At 36.1% G+C, this 21,745-nt stretch overlaps 1 protein-coding gene and 1 long non-coding RNA gene across 3 annotated transcripts in view; one reads left to right on the top strand and one right to left on the bottom strand.

The window, feature by feature from the left end:
• LOC137244724 (solute carrier family 25 member 32) overlaps positions 1 to 21,745 on the top strand; it is a 54,211-nt gene that overhangs the window by 11,678 nt on the left and 20,788 nt on the right. The gene's annotated exons all lie outside the window — the stretch shown is intronic.
• On the bottom strand, positions 13,577 to 15,181 carry LOC137244725 (uncharacterized). The gene is made up of 4 exons (XR_010951178.1): positions 14,965 to 15,181; positions 14,468 to 14,885; positions 14,257 to 14,401; positions 13,577 to 14,203 (listed from the first exon to the last, which is right to left on the bottom strand). It is a non-coding gene; the product is annotated as an uncharacterized lncRNA (long non-coding RNA).

Below are 21,745 nucleotides of genomic sequence, written 5' to 3' on the forward strand. Positions count from 1 at the left end.
TTGCGAGTTCGTACTAATCCATTAAGATATGCCCTCTTTGCAGCCCATGAAGGTAAACTCCAAAAATAATTAAAATACTTAACTCGTGCATCTTTGTCCATTGCCGAACAAACAAAACTTCGTTCGGTTTTTTTTCTGCCAGGTGCTTACATGTTTGTTTCCTGATTTCCCTTCCCTTTTTTTGAATAAATTCAACATCGTTTAAATTCTTTTCATTTTTTACCCATTTTAATCCTTGATATTTTTTTCCTAAAAGTCTCAATCTCCGATTTTTTTGTATTCGTTTCCCCTTCCCTATTTTACCTTCTGACTCAATTTGGGATTCAAGGGGTTGTGTAGCGCAATATATAGCTTCTCCAACCCAATTGTCAACCTCACCTTCGAGCGGCGAATCCCGTGTCACTAACAGACGAGGCTCTGGCGACCCCAAGCTCCTCATGGAACTTGGGGGTGGGGAGGGAGGGATGGCCTGAAGGTTTAATGTGGCCATATAAATCGTTCCCGAGATGGTCGGGCCAGCACCTTAATGGTGCTGTGTTACCGGAGCGTATCGGATCTGTATCCGACAAAGGACCATCACATCGATAACACTCCCCAAAGCCTTCGGGGAGTAAGTAATCGCTACAACAACAACAACATCATTTATTATACCTTTTGGTATCGAGAACTATAGAGGTATAGCTGAGCTTTCAGCTATTCCTAAAACATTTGAGCAAATAATTACATGTCAACTTCAACACATGTGTAGCTCCATATTATCGCCTTGCCAGCATAATTTTGTGCCGCGTAGATCAACCACTACCAACTTGCTAGAGCTTACTTCTCTTGTAATGGATGAATTTTTAAACAATAGGCAAACGGATGTGATCTATACCGACTTCAGTAAAGCGTTTGACTCTGTCAATCATGAGCTTTTAGTTTACAAACTTGATTTACTTGGGTTTCCGAAGCATTTACTTGTATGGTTCGAAAGCTATCTCGCGAATCGGGCTCTACAAGTTTTGTTTAAAAACAGTCTTTCAAGGTTGTTTCATGTAACGTCTGGTGTGCCTCAGGGTAGTCATTTGGGTCCGTTACTTTTTACCTTGTTTATAAATGACTTACCGCAAGTTCTCATATTCTCGAACTCTTATGTATGCGGATGATGTTAATCTTTGGCTCCTCAAACTTGCCTTCGGAGTCTTCCCGCGTGGGGTTTTTTCAGGTAGACTTGGACTCATTTCAACGTTGGTGTATTGCTAATTTACTAGTTTTGAACTGCTCGAAGTGCAACCTAATGACATTTAATGACCCATACCTGACTAAGACCCTCTATACATCGTTGGTATGACCATTCTTAGAGTATTGTTCGTGTGTCTGGTGCCCAGGGTATCAAAACTTTATAAAGCGTATTGAGTCGGTACAGAAGCAATTCATTATATTTGCACTACGTACCATATAGAAATAGGCTTCTCTTTATTAATATGCCAACTTCCGAAAATCGGAGAACTTTTCTCGGGGTAATGTTCATTTATAAGCTCATTATGGGCGAGATTTACTCCTCTGATCTTGTTAGTCGGCTAAATTGTGTTGTTCCTGGTAGAATGTCCAGCCACTTTGTGCCTTTTCATTTACCACTTTGCCGGCAAAATTTTGCCAAAAATAATCCACTGCGTAACTGGTGTTCGCACTACAACAACTTGTATAACTGCATCAGCTTTGAATGTTCGTTTTCCGCGTTGCATAATTCAATACTCTCACGTCTGGCCTAATATTTTGTACTCTCTTTCATATGTATGGTTGAGTTTAATATATACATTTGTATTTAATTATTTTTAATTGTAACATTAATGTATGTTAATATATATCTTAGTAGTCGACCGCGTTGTGTCTGTGTCGACTTTAATAATAAATAAAAGTTTGATGTTGCCTTGTCCGGAGCGTAAACCCAGAATCTTCGTTGTGGTAGCCGGAGCAGGCTACCATTACACCACGGCGGCCGGCCAAAATCTTCTAAAGGTTGGAGAAAATTTGAGAATGAAGTTAGAGATCAACTCGAGAATTTCTCCAAGTTTGTATAGTTATTGGAGAATGATTTTGGATATCAATTTGAGAAATATCAGGCTTAAGCGTATTTAGGGAATTATGTGGAATATCAACTTCAGAACTAGATCTTTATTTCTCTAAGGCTAGAGAAATATTTTTTCCATGTTTGTTGGATAAAAAAATTCAGCTGTTACCGTATCTACAATTTGTCTAGATAATTAAAAAATCAAATTTGCCATACAAAAAAGCCTAGCCCAAAGGCGGCCTTAAACTTTGACTGAAAAACTGTTCTGTAGTTTAATTTTGACTAGAGTTTAAGCAAACGTAAGTTCAAGCTTAGCTTAACCAACTGCTGAAAAACCGGACCACTAATGTTGTTGCTGTTGTAGCAGTGCTTCGCCCCACCCAATAGGTGCGACCACTCACAAATTGTCATCAATATCTGCTAACGGGAGTCCAAGGAAACTTGGTCTAAACAGGGGTGGACCAGAGTGTGAGGGGTATTAGACGTGTTGGTTCCATATTGCAATTAAAAAGATAGTTGGTGTCATTTGGGGACACATTGCAAGCAGGGTATACATTATGTATGTCGGGGTTGCTTCTGGATAGTAAGAGTTTAGGGCATAGAGGTCCGACGTCTTTTTGTGGATCTCACTGAGAACCTGTTTGTGTTTTTCTTCTGCATACGGATGTGTTCTCAGGTGCGGTATTTCCCCATTATGCTTGCGGAGATGACCTCTTAAGCCCCTGGGAGGCGGGGCTTCTTTAACCAGATGTCTGTTGGAATGCCCAGGTTTCTGTGTATTCAACAGAAACTGTCTGTTCAGCATTTCATTTCATTCCCTGATGGGTAGTAATTTCGCCTCACGGTGCAGGTGGTGTTCTGAGGATATAAGAAGACAGCCCGTAACGATTCTGAGAACATCGGGGACGCGTATCATACAAGCAGCCGACCAATTGCTTTATAAGCAGTAATGAGCGTCTCTTTATCTTTATCCCAAGTGCTGCCGGCAAGAGATTTGCGGATTTTATTACGGCTCTGGATTTTGGGTGAAATTGCGGGTACATGCTTGCCAAAATGTAGATCCTGATCGAACGTCACACCCAGTGGATGCCCAATATGGTCGATATTTGCCTGTCCATGTTGTAAATAAGGTTGGCGATGGTTTGGTCGCGGAACGAAAAAACTTGTGAGATCAGGGATATAGCTTTTTATTTTATTACATAGCTCATCGATGGGATGGGTCGGGACCTGTAGCCATTATCGTGCAGTCATCTGCGTGGGATAAAATTGTGACTGCCAGCGGCGATGGGAGCTCCGATATGCAGAAGTTAAACAAAAGTGGGTTGAACACCACCCTGTGATACCCCTTGTTTTATTGTTCTAGGCTTAGATGCTACGTTCTTGAATTGAAACGATGCCTGCCGACCAGACAGATGATTTGCGGTCCACCTTTCGAGACTTGGAAGGAAGGGAATATGCTTATGTATGATCTTCAATATAAATTTTTTTGTTAATCTTATTTTTTATAATAAAGAGGCCTGCACATTTTTTACCATTATAAGCCTTCAGAATACAAACCCATCAAATACTTCGCCTTTGGTAAATAGAGTATTTATATACATATATGTATAACACAAGCTGCATAAAAATCTATAGCCCATTGCCGTACTTGTCGCGCTAAGCAGTCGAAACTGGTATAGATTGTAAAAGCCAATTTTGATAGTCCTTGACCGGATTTGATTCCGGATTATTCTGGTAATGTATACCCCAGTTTGTGGTGGTAATATCATCCACGTTAGTGTTTCATGTATGTATGTGTATGGAATCTACACTCATAGCACATATCATTTAGCCTCTTAAGTAAAAAGTAAACTTGATTCATTCTCTCTTACAGCTCTCCTAACAAAGAAAAAGCCACTATTCGCTCACACGATTTTTTCTTGGTAAAATACATTTTACGTTGAACGGGTTAGTGATTTTTTACATAAACCATTCAATTTGTTTATGCGTCACGTGACTAACACTGGCGGAATGACCCAAAATAGTTCATATACATACATACATACAAAGATACATAAATATGTAATTGTATTTTAGTTGTTGTACACAACATATGTAGATGTACCTACACGTACGTTATTTTATTTTGTGAATATGATTTTAACACCGATGGATTGTTCCATCGTCACGGGTGGGGCCATTGTTCGCAATATTTCATCTTTGTTGTTCGGTCGAACAAATGATGATGGCGCACCGCCGAAACCGGATTGTGTACAAACCAAATTTGACAAGGGATGACGGAAAATCCTTCCAATATACATCAATTATCGGAAAATCAACAAAACTAAAAGAATCCTAATTGCCCTCTTTATTAATTGTCAATGTCATATATTTTAAACTAGCTAATGCCCGCTACTTCGAATACGAGCAATTCCAAATAAAGTCTCATCATTTTTATCTTTTTAGATAAAGTTGAGAACCAAATACCTATAAAAAAGATATCGTCACTACAGACGAAACAGACGAAACAGACTCACAAACATAGCCGCATCATTGGAAAGAAATAAATCGCGTATAATGTAAAAAGTTTGTCTGAAAATGTCCTAAGTATGTCTTTCTTTGCCTGTAACGACGATCTTAATTGGCTGCTTAAAATCATTTATTTTATGAACATGGACAAAATTTTGCTTTCTACCAATACTACAAACTATAAACATATTTGCAAAGTTATATTGAAAACTAAAAATTATGAATTAAAACATTGCGCTTAAAACAACCCAATCCAAAAGCACTTCCTCATGCCTTTCGTCCGATGCCCATATTGTGAATACACATTCTAGGGTTACCTCTGGCCAACATTTAGGTGAATATTTTTTGAAGAAAGTAAGATATTGAAATATTACTCGTGTTCATATTTTGGGGTCTAGACACCAAGTTATCTAAGATGACCCTAAACTTTAAATTAGAGCTCTAGTTTCACAACGGCGAAAATCGCTTTAAATTCTATGCAGTTATTTTTGAGTGATGCCCGATCAAACATACAGACTGCAGTTTCAGCGTGCAACCAAGCAAAACCGACCTTACCTACGCAAGGGGAATCCTGTTACAAATATAAATGTATCATAAAGATATTTAGCAGGCGAAGCTGTTCATGAAACTAGGGGGTGGGGAGAGCAGGATGGCCTTGAAGGTTTAATATGGTCATATAAATCGTTCCTGAGATTGTCGGGCTAGGACCTAATGGTGCTTTGTTACCGGAACGTACCGGATCTATATCAGGCAAAGGACCATCAACATCGATAACACTCCCAAAGCCTTTCTCCTCGTGATGTTGTTGTTGTTGTAGCGATAAGGTTGCTCCCCGAAGGATTTGGGGAGTGTTATCGATGTGATGGTCCTTTGCCGGATACAGATCCGGTACGCTCCGGTACCACAGCACCATTAAGGTGCTAGCCCGACCATCTCGGGAACGATTTATGTGGCCACATTAAACCTTCAGGCCATTCCCTCCCTCCCCACCCCCAAGTTCCATGAGGAGCTTGGGGCCGCCAGAGCCTCGTCTGTTAGTGAAACAGGATTCGCCGCGGATAGGTGAGGTTGACAATTGGGTTTGGAGAAGCTATATATTGCGCTGGCATCCTGAAGGGTTGCGCTACACAGCCCCTTGAATCTGGTATTTTAGTCGCCTCTTACGGCAGGCATACCTACAGCGCGTATATTCTGATCCCCTAACCCGCTGGGGTTTCTCCTCATGATCATCCATTTCGTTTTGTCAATCTGTCAGTAAGGTAGCTTTTAAACCACCTCATTGCTGTATTACGTACCCCAATGTTATGCAGTTTCCTCTGTAGGATGACCCTATCGATGGTTTCAAATGCCGTTTTTAGGTCCAGGAAGACCGACACTGGTACTAATTTTTTTGCAGGCTTTTTTTCAATTCTGCTATAACCAGGTTTAGAGTGGTTTCACAAGAGTGTGGTTGTGAACCCTGATTGTTCACTTATGATAATTTCATGTTTGTTCAGGTAATCGAGAAGCTGGTCCTTTACGATTTTCTCTATAATTTTTTCATCACTAAGCAACGTATTAATAGGACGTATTTCCTCTGGTTTTTCAGTCGCTTTAAAATTGTACTACTGTCGATGTTTTCCAACATGCTGGGAATACACCTCCCCTAAAGCTTTCATTGACAATGCATGTATAAGCGTATCCCAAATATTCCATACTGTCTTTATATACACCTTCTGATACCAGTTTGTTCCTTCATACTTATTTTTAATGTTAGCCGTTGTTCGCATGAGCTGTTCCACATTTATTTGTTTCAGTTCAAAAACACTTCTCCTAATATCCTCTGTGGCTTCATCTGTTGTAGTTTGTTCGATAGCATAACATATTGTTGTGATGCTCTCGACCAAGAACTGATTCAATTGGTCCGCGATTTCGGGGTCTCCTTCAATGGCTGTACTATTTATTGCTATATGTTTTACTTGGGCTGTGTCGGTACTAAAATTTATGGCATCTTTAAGACATTTCCACATTCGTCTTTGATTGTAGCAACTAAGCGCTATTTTATTTTCCATGTATTGCTTCTTTTTTATTTTTGCGTTTTGTATAACAGTGGGATAAGCTCATATAAATCACCATTTATCTCGTTTCTCATAGGTAAGCGTGCTATTATATCCCCTAATATAGTATTACTGGTTTGAACTTTAAATCCTATATTACATTCATTCAGTTCCGATATATTGTAACTCCTAAGGAGAGCAATCAGACTTTCCTTTGTGTAATTTTCCCAGCATACACGATTTTGTCTCTTTCTTGAACGGGCATTTTGGAACAGATCGTTTCGTGGTCTGATATTCTATGGTTTTCTAGATTTTTTATTTCTTTTTTATCATTGTATATTTTTGTTTATGACACTTCTGTTACTCTTGTATTAAAATTTTTTAGTTGGTGCTTTGATGCTAACGCGAATGTGTGATTCAGCTGGCTTGTGTAAGTTTACTGTACATTTGCATTTATGTTAAAATGGCCTATCATAATATTATTTTCATTTTCTCTAAAATATTCTTCCAGCACCTCTCCCATATGGTTTATAAATTCAGCATCGCTTGTGTTTGGTGAGTGGTATACTACACCAATTATCCATTTCATCGTATTTTTTAGGGGTTTAAGGGCCAATTAATGGTGACTTATAACCATATAACCATATCCAGATTAAACAACTGATCGAACCTACCTTATGGAAATCAATGTAATCGATTAATGGTGCCATACCATAACGCTAACGCCATAACCATACCATAGCCAACCAATTGGTTTTTGATTTCTCGCCATATCCATAACCTAAAAATATTTGAGTTGGTGAATTTAATAACTTTTTGTAGATTTTATTCATTGTTTTGGATACGTTATGACTAAGAGCCTTTTTTTGTGGAATATGTTTGTAATTTTTTGCGTTTTCTTCATTTCTATGAAATTTTCACGATTTTTAGGTTAAGGTACCATTAATCGATCACATTGGAGATGGTTATGGATATGGGCATGGTTACGACTATGGCGTTAGGGTTAAGGAAGTTTAATTAGCCCTTTAATCACAATACACCATAAGTTATTATTTATACTGTTTTTAAATACTACTTTGGGTATGGGTTTGCCTTGCGTCAAGAACTAAAACTAAAAATGCTTACGATTTGTGGAATGCTCCATTTCAATTTCATTTACAACCTGTTTTTGCTCCCAACGTATTTGTTTTGAATGGCACGATCGTGTGTTTTACTTGTTGCTAAGCTTTTTTTTTGTGTAAACTTCCAACTGTTCATTTACATTGTTGTTGTTGTTCATTCAAGTGCTTTGCTGGCTCGAAACAATGTTGCTGCTATCGCTGTTGCCAATATGGTTATGGATTGTTGATACAAGTATGACTCATTTGACTAAATTCTTCTGGTAATTTGTTTTTTTCGATTCGTAATCAACTTTTCAATGGGTTGTTAGGTCACTTTCATGTACTTTATATATATTTCTTGGGTTGTTCGATTTTAGTTTTTTCTGAATGTTCGATGTATTTCTTAATTTATTGCAATGTTTTGTTTAATTAATTCTTACATATTTTACAAGTGTTTTACTTGCGAAATATCTCTTGTAGTTCTTGGTAGTACGGGGAGAGTGATTTTCCTTGCGAGAAAATCATTCAAAATTGTTCCGGTGCCCGGGGTGGGATTAAGCCTAAATACCTGGTTTTTCAGTACAAGTTCAATTCAGTTTGTCAGTTAAACTACGTCTAACTTATTTTGTAGTTTTTCAGCCTTCTTTAAGTGAAGTTTAAGCTGAGCTTAAGTGTCCGAGAAGGCAGGGTTAAACTCAGTTATTTGCGTTCCAGGGTTCAACTATATGGTTGGCTCATTTCTACAGCAAATGCATACCTCTGTTTACTAGCGTAGCGTAGCACTACACTACCGACTGTCCTACACCTCAAAATCTTGTGTGTGACGTTCGATCAGGATCTACATTTTGGTGAGCATGTAGCCGCAATTGTACCGAAAATCCGTAATAAAATCCTCAAATCCCTTGCTGGCAGTGCTTGGGAAAAATACAAACAAACGCTCATTACCACATACAAAGCAATTGGCCAGCCGATTGGATGCTACGCGTCTCCTATATGGTCGCCAAGCCTAAAACTACAGGCCTGCCAAAATACTGCTTTCATAACCGCCACGGGCTGTCTTCTTATGTCTCCAGAACACCATCTACATAATGAGGCGAGAATACTCCCCATCAGGGTGAGAAATGAGATGCTAACCAAACAGTTTCTGTTGAATACCAAGAAACCTGGGCATCCCAACAAACATCTGATTGATGAGCCAACACCGCCTAGGGGCCTAAGGAGTCATCTCCGTAAGCATTATGAGGAAATACGGCACCTGAGAACTCAGCCGTATGAAGCAAAAAAACACAAGCAGAACCTCAGTGAACTCCACAAACAGGCGTCGGACCTCTATGCCAGGAATTGCCCGGTGAATCCAGTACTCAAAGAAAAGTACCCAAAACTTGCGGAAGAGGAACGCATACTCCCCAGGGAAACGCGTGTTACTCTAGCTCAACTTTGTTCTGGATACTGTAACAGGCTAAACTCTTACCTATCCAGAATCAACCCAGACATACCAAATGTATGCCCCGCTTGCAATGTGTCCCCACATGACAGCAACCATCTCTTTAATTGTAATGTGGAACCAACGCCTCTAACACCCCTCTTATTATGGTGCTCCCCTGTTGAAACAGCAAGTTTCCTTGGACTCCCGTTAGAGGATATTGATGACAATTAGTGATCGGTCGCACCTGTTGGATGGGGCGAAGCACTGCTACAACAACAACAACCTCTGTTTAGACTGTCAAAATATGCGTGTTGGTGTTAGGCATATGGAATGGAGAGAAAACATAGAACTTTGCAATTCTTGTGTGTTGTGGAAAATAATGCGCTAAATTAGATGGGTTTACTAAAAAAATAACTTAAACTGATGTGAAACTATTTTTTAATAAAAAAATTGGCCACCACTGTAGTAGATAATTGTCAATTTGTTGGTTACATTTTGCGTTTACCATCTTCTCTTGACAAACCCTATGCCAGTGAAAGGAAAAAAAATAAAATCAGCTGATGAGATGAGCCAACCGTATAATTGAGCCATGTATCCGTTCGTTCGCAATGGCGTTGAATATACCCAACAAGCATTTTGGCTTGAATACCTTTAGAGCAATGGGGTGCTATTCTAGTCTTATATATTTTGTCGTAGGATATAAACTTTAGTAAAACCATGCAGGTGAAGGCCGGAAATCAGCTCATTGGTACATAATTAATATGATTTGGCTCGTCAACTTCCGGCGCAATACGATTTTTACATTAGTCCATCGAATTACAAAAACAAATTACTTGGGATTTCTAATAATGTTTGTAGGTATGTCGATAGAAAGAATTCGTGCTACTATTTATTTCGCTTGCATTGATGCACTAGAACGAGCCTTCCTTTTCTTACACACCCAGTCATTTGGGCAAAATTTTTCTTATCAGCAAAAAACAAGTAAAGTGAAGATGTGAATTTGTTTTGCAAATATTTTGTACATAAAGAATTTTTTTCACAAATTTTTTATTAATATTTATTAGCACTTTTGTAAACAACATGTATTGGGAGATAAGCTGCAAACATTAATAACAACAAAATATAAAAAAAAAAACAAGTAAAGGTGTCTAAGTTCGGGAGTAACCGAATATTATATACTCAGCGTGAGCTTCAATTGTACATTGCATTTCAGATAAATTACTTTTCTACATAACACGTGGCACCGCCCGTTAAAAAAAATGTCTTCTTATTTCCTCTTGTAATCAAACTTGAAAAGTGAAATATCATTGATTCAAAACAATTTTTTGTTGAGTTATAGCTTATTATTCTAGTCTACGACCCTTTTAAAAATCTTTTATATGAAAGTGGGCGTGGTCTTTAACCGATCTCGTACATTTTTTTCTAGAAATATTTCCTGCTATAGAAAAAATTTGTGTACGCAATTTTATTACGATCCGTTAATTTTTCTTCAAGTTATGGCTCCCGAAACATAGAAAATTGCTTAGTCATAAAAGGGGCGGTGCCACGCCCATTTTTTAAAATTTGAAGTTTTTCTTATTTATTGTTATAAATCCACTTGGGAAATGAAATACCATTGATATAAAGTTTTTTTTTGCAAAGATATAGCTTATTTTATTCGTCCACGACCCTTTTAAAAATCTTTTATATAAAAGTGGGCGTGGTCCTTAACCGATTTCGTTAATTTTCTTCAAAGCATTCCTTATAGCAAAGGCAACCTCTCAGCCGAATTTTGTTACGATAGGTTTACGATTATTGATTTATGATTAATAATATTTGTAAAATTGATTTTATCACAAGTGGGCGGTGCCCATTTTAAAATTTTTTTTCAAATTTTTTTTTTTCAAATTATCTCAATATCAGTCCACACGTCAAATTTCAACATTCTAGGTGTATTATTTACTAAATAATCAGGTTTTTTGCGTTTTCCAATATTATATATGTATATATACAAAGTGGGCGTGGTTATCATCCGATTTCGCTCATTTTCAATACCAATCTATTCCAGATGGGTCCAGATAAGCTCGTGTACCAAATTTGGTGAAGATATCTCAATTTTTACTCAAGTTATCGTGTTAACGGACGCACGGACATGGCTCAATCAAATTTTTTTTCGATACTGATGATTTTGATATATGGAAGTCTATATCTATGTCGATTCCTTTATACCTGTACAACCAACCGTTATCCAATCAAAGTTAATATACTCTGTGTGCAAAGCACGCAGAGTATAAAAACGGGCCCAACAAATTAAGTTAAGTACACACAGGCAAAACTTATATTTTTTATGTGTAATCGATTTTTGCTGACCAATTTGATTTTATTAAATTATTTTGACAAATATACCAAACATGCATAGTATTATATATTCCTATGAGTTTTGTGATATTTTATTTTAATTGTTATTTTAAATGTCCGCCCCTGAGGATGCCAAGGAGCTTGGCGAAACGTCGGGTTTATAAGTGAAGTTTAATCTTGCACTGTTTAAATATCTGACTATACAAGCCTATAATAATTTTAAACTTATATTTTTTATCTGAATAATATTTCTCCCCTCTTTGCGATATTCCGTATACTTATTAAGAACGTATTTATTTTATACTAAAAAAAAATTATTGCAACCCTTGAACTGATAAATTTCTAATTTAAGTGTATATTACATTAAAACCTGAAAACCTGAAAAATTGTCAAAATCAAATAATTTTTCGTTTTTGCTGTTTTTAACCAACATTTCAGTATTCATGCATACTTAGTACATCATATATATTATTTCTTATTGCTGTTTTTATGTACGGGTCCCTTTTTCGCTCTTATTTGTAATCCAAATCTATAAATAAAGTTTTGATTGTAAAGATGGAGATTCGGGTTATTAGCAAGCTTTGGGCAATTTAGCTAAATTTTATTAAAATAATTTGTTAAAAATAAATGATTGTGAGCACACAAAGAAATCTATTTGTACTATGGCACTATTGTGAATGTCTGTACTGCATTACCGACAGTTGCTATTGTACGCTATATGGCAGCGCAAGCTGTATGTTTTAATTGATTGCCGCCATTTGCTATTATACCCTAGATGACAGCGCAAGCTGTAAATTAATAGAATATTTGATTGCTGTTGATATTTGATAAGAGACTTTTATATTGGTTGCGCAAGGTGCTGACGGTTCAGGGTGAATATATAACAGCACTAATTAAACATAATCACCCTTATCGCGAGTTTTATTTTCACCCGAAATTATTCACAGTTTTTGTTCACCCTATCGCAAAGGGTGGCGAACAAATTTTTCATGTTCGAAAAAGATTTCGCCTTATCGGCAACTCTTTGTTCGGGCGAAATGAACAGCGGGGAAAACCCAAATTTATTCACTTATATTTTACAGGCGAACGCAGGCGAACGAAAGAAAATCAAAATGTGAGTATTTTTTTTTTCATATTGATATTCTTATAATTGTATATACTTTTATTATTAGGACTAAATCAATAAATAATGCGCAATCAGAAATGCTACTTGAAAAAATGATGCAAAATCCCGAAATTGCAAGAGGGGTTTCAAAAGAAAAAGTCTTGGACTTCTGGAAGCAGCTAAGTTTATGTTTAAATAGCCTTGGTCCACCCATTAAGAGTGAAGCTGAGTGGAAAAAAGTAAAACTCTTTTATTGCTAAGTATGTAAACTCAATTTTTTATGGCAACGTATCTTTTTCTAGGTATGGAATGACCAAAAAAGATATGTACGGAAGAAGGCGTAAAAAAATGCTATTTACGCGAGGGGGACAGGAGGCGGGCCCAACAAAACACAAAAACTTTCGACTGCAGAAGAGGCAATATACCAACTGCTGGATTTAAAAGATTCAGTTGAAGGTATTCAAGAGTCACATAGCTACGGAGTTCCTTCAAAAAAGGCCAAAATTAGTTCGCCAATAACAATAGTATCGAACATTGTACTATGCGACGGTCCTGGTTGTAGTAGCGATGACGTCCCTGGATATAGTACGGATTTGCGTACAAGCATGGCGGACAGCGAACCTGTTGATCTTGTTGCTGCTGAACGGGAATGTCCACTAAGCGATAGCAACACTCCCCAAGTGATAGCAACACTCAGTAGACCTAAGTCCAACAAAAAATTGACAAGCACAGAGTTAATTCGCAAGGAACTAGAGACTCAACAAGACCTATGTGGTAAATTGGGCGAAATTTTAGCAGAAATTAAACCAAATAACGATAGATTGTGCCGTACACTGAATCGTATGTGCGATCTAAAAGAAAAAAAAATAGTTGAATTGAAAAAGCATAACCTGAAAATGGAAAAGTTGCGAAAACGTGAAATTGAGGAGCAAATTAAATTTAATCGACGGGCGTTAGAGTTAAAAGAATTAAAAATTGAAATTCTAAGACGAAAAACCAAAGACTGAGTTTTAATTTTTTTTAAATTTATTTTAAGCGAATTTTCAATGAATTGAATTATTTATTTAGTTAAATATTTTCATTTTTATATATATGTATATAGTTTAGTGCAATGCGGTATTTGTGTTCCTTTTTGATTCCATGAAATGAAGTATTGATGTTTGATTTTTCTAGAAATAAGTTTGATAGCAACGGTACCTTAATACTTTAAAATAAAAATAATGAATGAATTTGAATTAATATTTTTTATTTAAAGAGTGTTTGTGATTTCTGTACGAATACGCTGACCTGCCACCATATAGGTACTGTTTTCTTGGCCAATATGTCGATTTTCTAATGTAGGAGTCTCGTTCAAATATCCGTTATCAGATGGCGTTGGCAAATTTGCTTCACTTTTGTAATGAATGCAAATGTTATGTAAAGCTGCGCAAACGTTAATTATTTTGATTGCCTTTGTACGAGAATAATACAACTCTCTTGCACTTAAAAGACACCTCCACCGATTTTTAAGAACACCATTTGTTCTTTCGATTATATTTCGACAACGCGTGTGAACTTCATTAAATTTTGCCTCAGGTGATCCACTTTCTGGAGTTCTGTATGGCGTAAGTAGCCAAGGCTCTAGAGGGTACCCAGCGTCACCTGAAAACTTGTTCATTTCAATTGCATTCGTTTCATTGGTTTTATGCTATTACCTAGTAGACGGACATTGCTGTGACTTTGCAAATAATTCTGTTCCATTTCTGATCTTAAGTCGCTTATGTTCCATATAAAGGCATCGTGGCAAGCACCAGGGTGTGTAGCATCGATAGCACGAATTCTCAGATTGCTGTCACATACCTGAAAAAATATTTATGTATATAATTTATATTTTATTTTAGCTTTAGTTATATGCACAGCACTCACCAGCATAACATTTAAACTGCATTTGCTTTTTCTATTGTAAAATTGGTGAACGTTCTTGGAAGGGGTTGCTATGTTAACGTGTGTTCCATCAACACATCCTACAACTCCTGGTATTCCGAACTTTGCATAAAAATCGTGTGCAGTTTGACGTTGTTCTTCTAAAGTCGGCCAAGTTATCCATTGTGGACAAGGCAACGGTTGCAAAATGTTCAGCACCTCTGAAAGTACCTCACTGAAACAAGATTGGCTAAGACCCACCTCATGATCCTTTCCAACGCCTTTTTGATGTCCTCCCTCTGCGAAAAAAGAAACACATGCGTTCAACTTTACAATTGGTGGTACTCCAAATTTTTTCTTCTATGGTGGCAAGGAGTTGGTAAGAATATCTAGCAAATATTTGAATGCCGGCTTATTTAGCCTGTAATATTGTAGAAAAATAGTTGAAGAGAAGTTAATTTGTTATTCAAAAGTGCTGAAAATAGTAATTTTTAACTTACAGTGAGTCACTTAACCCCAAAGGGTTAGAACTGTCCCTTAATTGCCTCCGAATCGCTTTCACATTTATGTTTTCCTCGCGCTAAATCTATACCAACCTAAGTGCAATACTAAACATTTTTTTATAAATTTTTTATCTCTATTTTTGCTGTATTTTAACGAAATATATGTTTGTTTACAAAATTTACGCAATTGCAAATAAATTATTTGTTCACTGCTAATTCACAATAGAGCATCAGGGATAGGCGGAAAAATTTCACCCGAACAAAAGAAGTGAAGGCGAACACTTTTCCGCGTGAACTTCGCGATAAGGGTGAATATTTATTCACGTACGAAATGAGTATTTCCAAGCGTTTGATAAGAAGGTGCTCTTACTATTGTTGATAAAAACGGTGATTTCACAATCGCTGCGAAATATACTACTCTGATTTTCAAATCACAGTGTTTCATACGGGCGACTTGAATCTGTATTACCGACTTTCATAATTTTAATTTAGGTAAAAGTAATCTAAATAAAATCTACTTTTTTATTTCAATCAACGCGTTTCGACACATATTCGCATCTTCTTCAGGATTATTATTGACAACATTAAATTCGTCTAGTTGTTGAGCACATATAAACATTTATTTATTTATTTATTTATTCAAATGCTAAAATTATAATATGAAATTATAATATAGCTAAAAAGCCATAGCAGCAAACCACATATAAACATATATACACATAACATTAACAAACAGATACATTTTTGTAGAAAAATTAAACCGCACAACACGTCTTTATTCGTCAATCTTTTGCATTGACTGTGATCGTTGTAGCATAAGCGCAGTTTATGTTGTCGACGTCTTCTTTGAAGTTCATCGCTGTATGTATTTGTTGCTGTATGCGCAACCCTTCTAATGTCATCCTTCTTCTGGTTCTGTTCTCCACGTCTAATACTTTTGTTTCATCAAAATTGGCTCTGTGTTTACTTACCATCAGGTGTTGTGATAGTGCCGTGGAGCTTTTGTTGTTTTTAGCATCTTGCTTATGCTCGTATATTCTCGTTCCTAACGATCTTTTCGTTGTTCCAATGTACAATTTATTGCATTTTTCTCCTTCTTTCCCATTGCACTTTATTTCATATACTATCATCCGGTGGCAAAATCCTGAGCCAGATAAATAATTTTGCATGTAAATGCAACAACAACGATTTGAGCCAGATAAATCCAGATAGAAGTCTGGTTCAATTTGTGAGCCAGATAATTTGTTAATTACTTCTTTTTAGGTTGGCAACGCGGCCTTTAATATACCTACTTTTTCCAAAATAGATGTCGCTGCTTAGCCTTTCGCCGTATGAGTTAAATGAAAAACAGCGGCGACATCTGCCTATCACATTTCACGTGTGCGAAAATTTCACGACATCTGCTTCTCAAGTCTCTCAATGATCCAGAGCATTCCCGTGAAAATTGAGCGTGAGCCGGAGTTGTAAAACTCACTGAAAGACAGCAATTATGTAGTTGTTCCTTGTGAATTTTGTCCTTTGTTCTTGTATAAATGTTTTGGATTGTGTGATGTGGTTTGTGTGCATATCCAATATTGGTATTTTTTATTATCTTCCTCAAAGTGTTGTTTGTTGTCCGTTAGCTTTGGTATATATGTAAGTCCGATGTATATTTTCTTATTGTTTTCGTTAACTTGTGCATTATCAATTTTAAGTTTAGTTTTGTTTCTTGCTGTTGTTGTTAGTGCGTCGATTACATTATTAGGGTACCCATTATTTCTTAGTATGTTTTTTATTTGTACCTCGTTGTCTTTCATGAACTCCTGATCACTCAGGGAGTAAACTTAATTTATAAAGTTAATAGCCGTATTCCTTTTTTGAGTCCATGGGTGATTTGATTGAAAATGTATCATTCTTGATGATGCTACGTCTTTTTTGTACCAGTTGGTTTTTATATTGTTATCTGGGGAATTGTCAATCTCCACATCTAAAAAAGCTAATTTCCTGGACTTTTCTGTTTCTAAGGTGAATTGAATTTTCGTATGTTGTCCATTGAATGTATTTAGAATTTCTTCTACGTCTTTAATCTTAACTATAGCGAACATATCATCTACATATTTGGTTATGTATTTGATATGTACATCTTTGGATCTCAGTTCCGTGAGGCTGTCGTCTATAATTCTATCTAAAACTATGTCAGCTATAGTCGGTGACAAGGGATTGCCCATCGGCATGCCATAAAAGATCGTTAGGAACGAGAATATACGAGCATAAGCAAGATGCTAAAAACAACAAAAAGTCCACGGCACTATCACAACACCTGACGGAAAGTAAACACACAGCCAATGTTGATGAAACAAAAGTATTAGACGTGGAGAACAGAACCAGAAGAAGGATGAGGAGCGATGAACTTCAAAGAAGACGTCGACAACATAAACTGCGCTTATGCTACAACGATCACAGTCAATGCAAAAGATTGACGAATAAAGACGTGTTGTGCGGTTTAATTTTTTTACAAAATGTATCTGTTTGTTAATGTTATGTGTATATATGTTTATATGTGGTCAACAACTAGACGAATTTAATGTTGTCAATAATAACCCTGAAGAAGATGCGAATATGCGTCGAAACGCGTTAATTGAAAAAGTAAATTTTATTGAGATAAACCGGCCGAAAAGCTCCAAATAAAACAACAAGAAGTTTAACTAAAATACTTGGCCCTACAAAATTATTTATCCAAAAGTAATCTAATACTATGTTCAAAAAGAAAAATAAATTGAGGCAATTTCGATTTAAATTGAGTGGTGTTCATACAACTCTATTTAGCTTTCACAATAGTAATTTGATACCTGGTTGGCTCATCTCTACAGTAAGAACATATCTTTGTTGAGACTGTCAAAATGTGCGTGTTGGTATTAGGTGAATGGAATGGAATGAAAACATAAAACTTTGAAATTTTTGTGTGTTGTAAGAAAATGTGTTCAATGTTTTGGTTTCATTTTGATTTTTCCATCTTCTTTTGACAATCCCTACTACAGTGAAATGAAAGACATAAAATCAGCTGATGAGATGAGCCAACCATATAGTTCAGCCATGCGTAAAAGACTTTTAAATATACTCAATAAACATACTTTACAGTGTTGCATTTGCAGTTTGAAACAATTTATTACGAAATTTTTTTTAAATTGGCAATTTATTATTACAATTTGTTATATGACAAATTGCGTAATAAATTGCCCAAATAGTATAAATTGCCAAATTGGTGTGTGTTTGAACCTAGTATAATATTGCCAAATTGGTGTGTGTTTGAACCTAGTATAATATTGCCATAGTTCGCTTCTATTCCGTTTCAATAATAAACTCAACCATTTGGTAAATGTAAATCTGTCTGCCTCATTTCCATTCATCTTCATAAAAGCAAAATAGTACGTCTCACTATTTTCCAGTTTACTTTGCAGTCTGCGCTGCCTATTTTATAAGCTTTTATTTAGTTTCACTTGGCTGTTGTCTGTAATCAAGTCTTGCAAGTTAAATTTGATACACTTCCCGGTGTCCGATTTAGCTGAAATTTTGCACGCATGTATAACTCCGATGATAATGCAATAATACTTTGCGAGAATTCGATAAATTAATCGATAACAGAGTTATTGGTAAAGATTTGTACTCACCTTGGCATAAAAGCCTAAGTCCTGAAGAACGCAGCTAACTTCGCTTTTTAAACGGTTTTATTTAGCTTGAGTTGACAGGCTGCACGGCCGCATGCACGGCCGTTGTGAACGAATCTTGTAATTGAAATTTAAGTAACTTCCCGATAAGCTACAAGCTTGAAACTTGGAATATGGTTCAGAACCCGATGACAATGCAATAATAAGAAAAAAATCGCCGCTAGGTGGCGCAAGGATCGAGATATTCACAAAAATCGTATTTGCGGTCCGATTTGGCTCACGCTTGGAACACATAATACATACAAGAATAGAAATCGACCTATCAAAAAAAATCGCCGCTAGGTGGCGCAAGGATCGAGATATTCACAAAAATCGTATTTGTGGTCCGATTTGATTTGGTCCATATTTGGAACACATAATACATACATGAATAGAAAGCGACCTATGATGCCCGATTTGGCTCATATTTGGAACAAATATTGCATACAGTCCTGTAGAAGTGACATCAAAATATTTTGGAGTTGGGGGAGGGACAAGCATACGTGGCGCAGAGGCGAGTAAAGTCTTTGGAAGGATTATGTATTGAGGACTTAGATTGTAACAAATTGTCAGGAAAGAGTCCTTGTAATAATGAGTCACTAAATGAACTAAATAGAATGAGATATAATAGGCAATTAAATAAAGACTAAAAACTTGAAAATAAAATAATTAAAAAAAAATTTTTTAAGTTAAACGGTTTTATTGAAAACAATACTTACATGAAGTAATAATAATACGAAAATCTAGAAAATAATTAGGTAGGTGACTTATCTTGTTTGGTTGATTTTCCGACAGGGTGGATAAATGATGTATATTGGAATGATTTTCCGTCATCCCTTGTCAAATTTGGTTTTGAGACAAACCGGTTTCGGCGTTGTGCCATCGTCAGTGTCGATTTTCGAGAACGAAATATACATCAATTAGGTAGGTCCTGGGTACTAGTCATCACACTCCTTATCAATCTATGGCGTTGATCAGACAATTAAATAAAAGCGTTGGACGCGTCATATTTTTATTGATAGTCATAAGTAAAACCAACTGAACCTTAATAAGGTTGTGCTACGCCTCACATTTTTAGAAATTTCACGCGCCCAACGCTTTTATTTAATTGTCTGATCAACGTAATAGATTGATAAGGAGTGTGATGACTAGTACCTAGGACCCACTTAATTATTTTCTAGCTTTTCGTATTATTATTACTTCATGTAAGTATTGTTTTCAATAAAACCGTTTAACTTAAAAAATTTTTTTAAATTTTTTTATTAAACCGTTTTATTTAGCTTGACTTGACAGGCTGCACAGCCGTTGTGAACGAATTTTGTAATTAAAATTTAAGTAGCTTCCCGATAAGCTACAAGCTTGAAAATTGGAATATAGTTCAAAACCCGATGACAATGCAATAATGTGAAAAAAACTCCGATAGGTGGCGCATGAATCGGAATATTTCAAAAAATCGTATTTGTGGTCCGATTTGGCTCGTATTTGGAACACATATTACATACATGAATAGAAAGCCACATATGAAAAAATCGCCGCCAAGTGGCGCAAGGATCGACATATTAAAAATACTCGTATTTGTGGTCCGGTTTGGCTCACATTTGGAACAAATATTCCATACAGTCCGGTAGAACAACAATGAATTGAAAACAATACTTACATGAAGTAATACTAAAAGCTAGAAAATAATTATGTAGGTCCTAGGTACTAGTCATCACACTCCTCATCACTCTAGGGCGTTGACCAGACAATTAAATAAAGGCTTTGGACGCGTCAAATTTCTATTGATCATATATAAGACCAACTGAACCTTAATCAGGTTATGATACGCCTCACATTTTTAGAAATTTCACGCGCCCAACGCTTTTATTTAATTGTCTTGTCAACTCCCTAGATTGGTGAGAAGTGTGATGACTAGTACCTAGGACCTAATTACCTAATTATTTTCTAGCTTTTAGTTTTATTATTACTTCATGTAAGTATTGTTTTCAATAAAACCGTTTAACTTAAAATTTTTTTAAAATCAGTTTATTTACTTTTTAGTTAATTTTATTAACCAATAATAAAAGCTTATTTTTAAAAAGTGTTTTTTTCTTTAATTTTATTTTTAAATTAGATTTGCCAATCACTGTGACATCATAGGCAGCCTACTCGTCAGTCCACAAAAATATTACGCCATTTGCTTGAAGGCCATTCCATGTGGTTTTTGTCCAATTGTAAACGTTTTTTAATGCTAGTTTGTTTTAGTGGTGTGTTCAATTTATACTTATTATTAAGAATTCATGAGCTCTTACCACCGGCTTATAATCATTGAATATTCAATTATTATGTTCTTCTAAGAGAAACTGAAAAGAAAGAAAGAAACATTTACTGGCATATTGCGATGGTACCATTTCAGAAACCACCAACGTAATCATCTTCATCTCATTTCTACACAAACAACACAATTGAGACATTCTGACTATTAATTTGCTTGTTATATAGATTTGTTTTTGTAAAGTTTCTTTTTTCGTTGCGAATGAGAAGCTTTGTAAACTCGGGCTCAGTTTTACATATTTTTATTTGTTTGTTTTAATGGTGTGTTCAATTTATACTTATAATTAAGAATTCATGAGCTTAACACCGGTTCGAATCTCGGTGAAACCTTTGATACCATTACGAAATTGCCTGATGATGAATTCGTGGCGGTTTTCGAAATGGTACCCTCGGAATATGCCAGTAAATGTTTCTTCCTTTCTTTTCAGTTTCTCTTAGAAAGTCATAATAAATATATACATATATAAATCATAATAATTGAATATTCAATTTTTATAAGCCGGCGTTAAGCTCATGAATTCTTAATAATAAGTTTTTTAATGCTTTTTTTAGTAGTTGCTTCTTTTTTGAACTTCGGGCATAAGGACCAGTCTCTAGGGGCCTTCTCCTCACTGTAATATCACTTACTGCTATCTTTAGCTCAGGCTTGATGCGCTCGACAGATGTATAGGCATCTGATTTGGACATTTTTGCGGTACCTCGATCATTATCAACAAAAGTTCTCTTTTTTTAGTGCTTGTTATCAGAGTTTTCTTTAAATTTTATGGCGTTTGCAATCATTT

The sequence above is a fragment of the Eurosta solidaginis genome, chromosome 3, assembly GCF_040869045.1.
Source record: "Eurosta solidaginis isolate ZX-2024a chromosome 3, ASM4086904v1, whole genome shotgun sequence".
NCBI classification, from domain to species: Eukaryota; Metazoa; Arthropoda; class Insecta; order Diptera; family Tephritidae; genus Eurosta; species Eurosta solidaginis.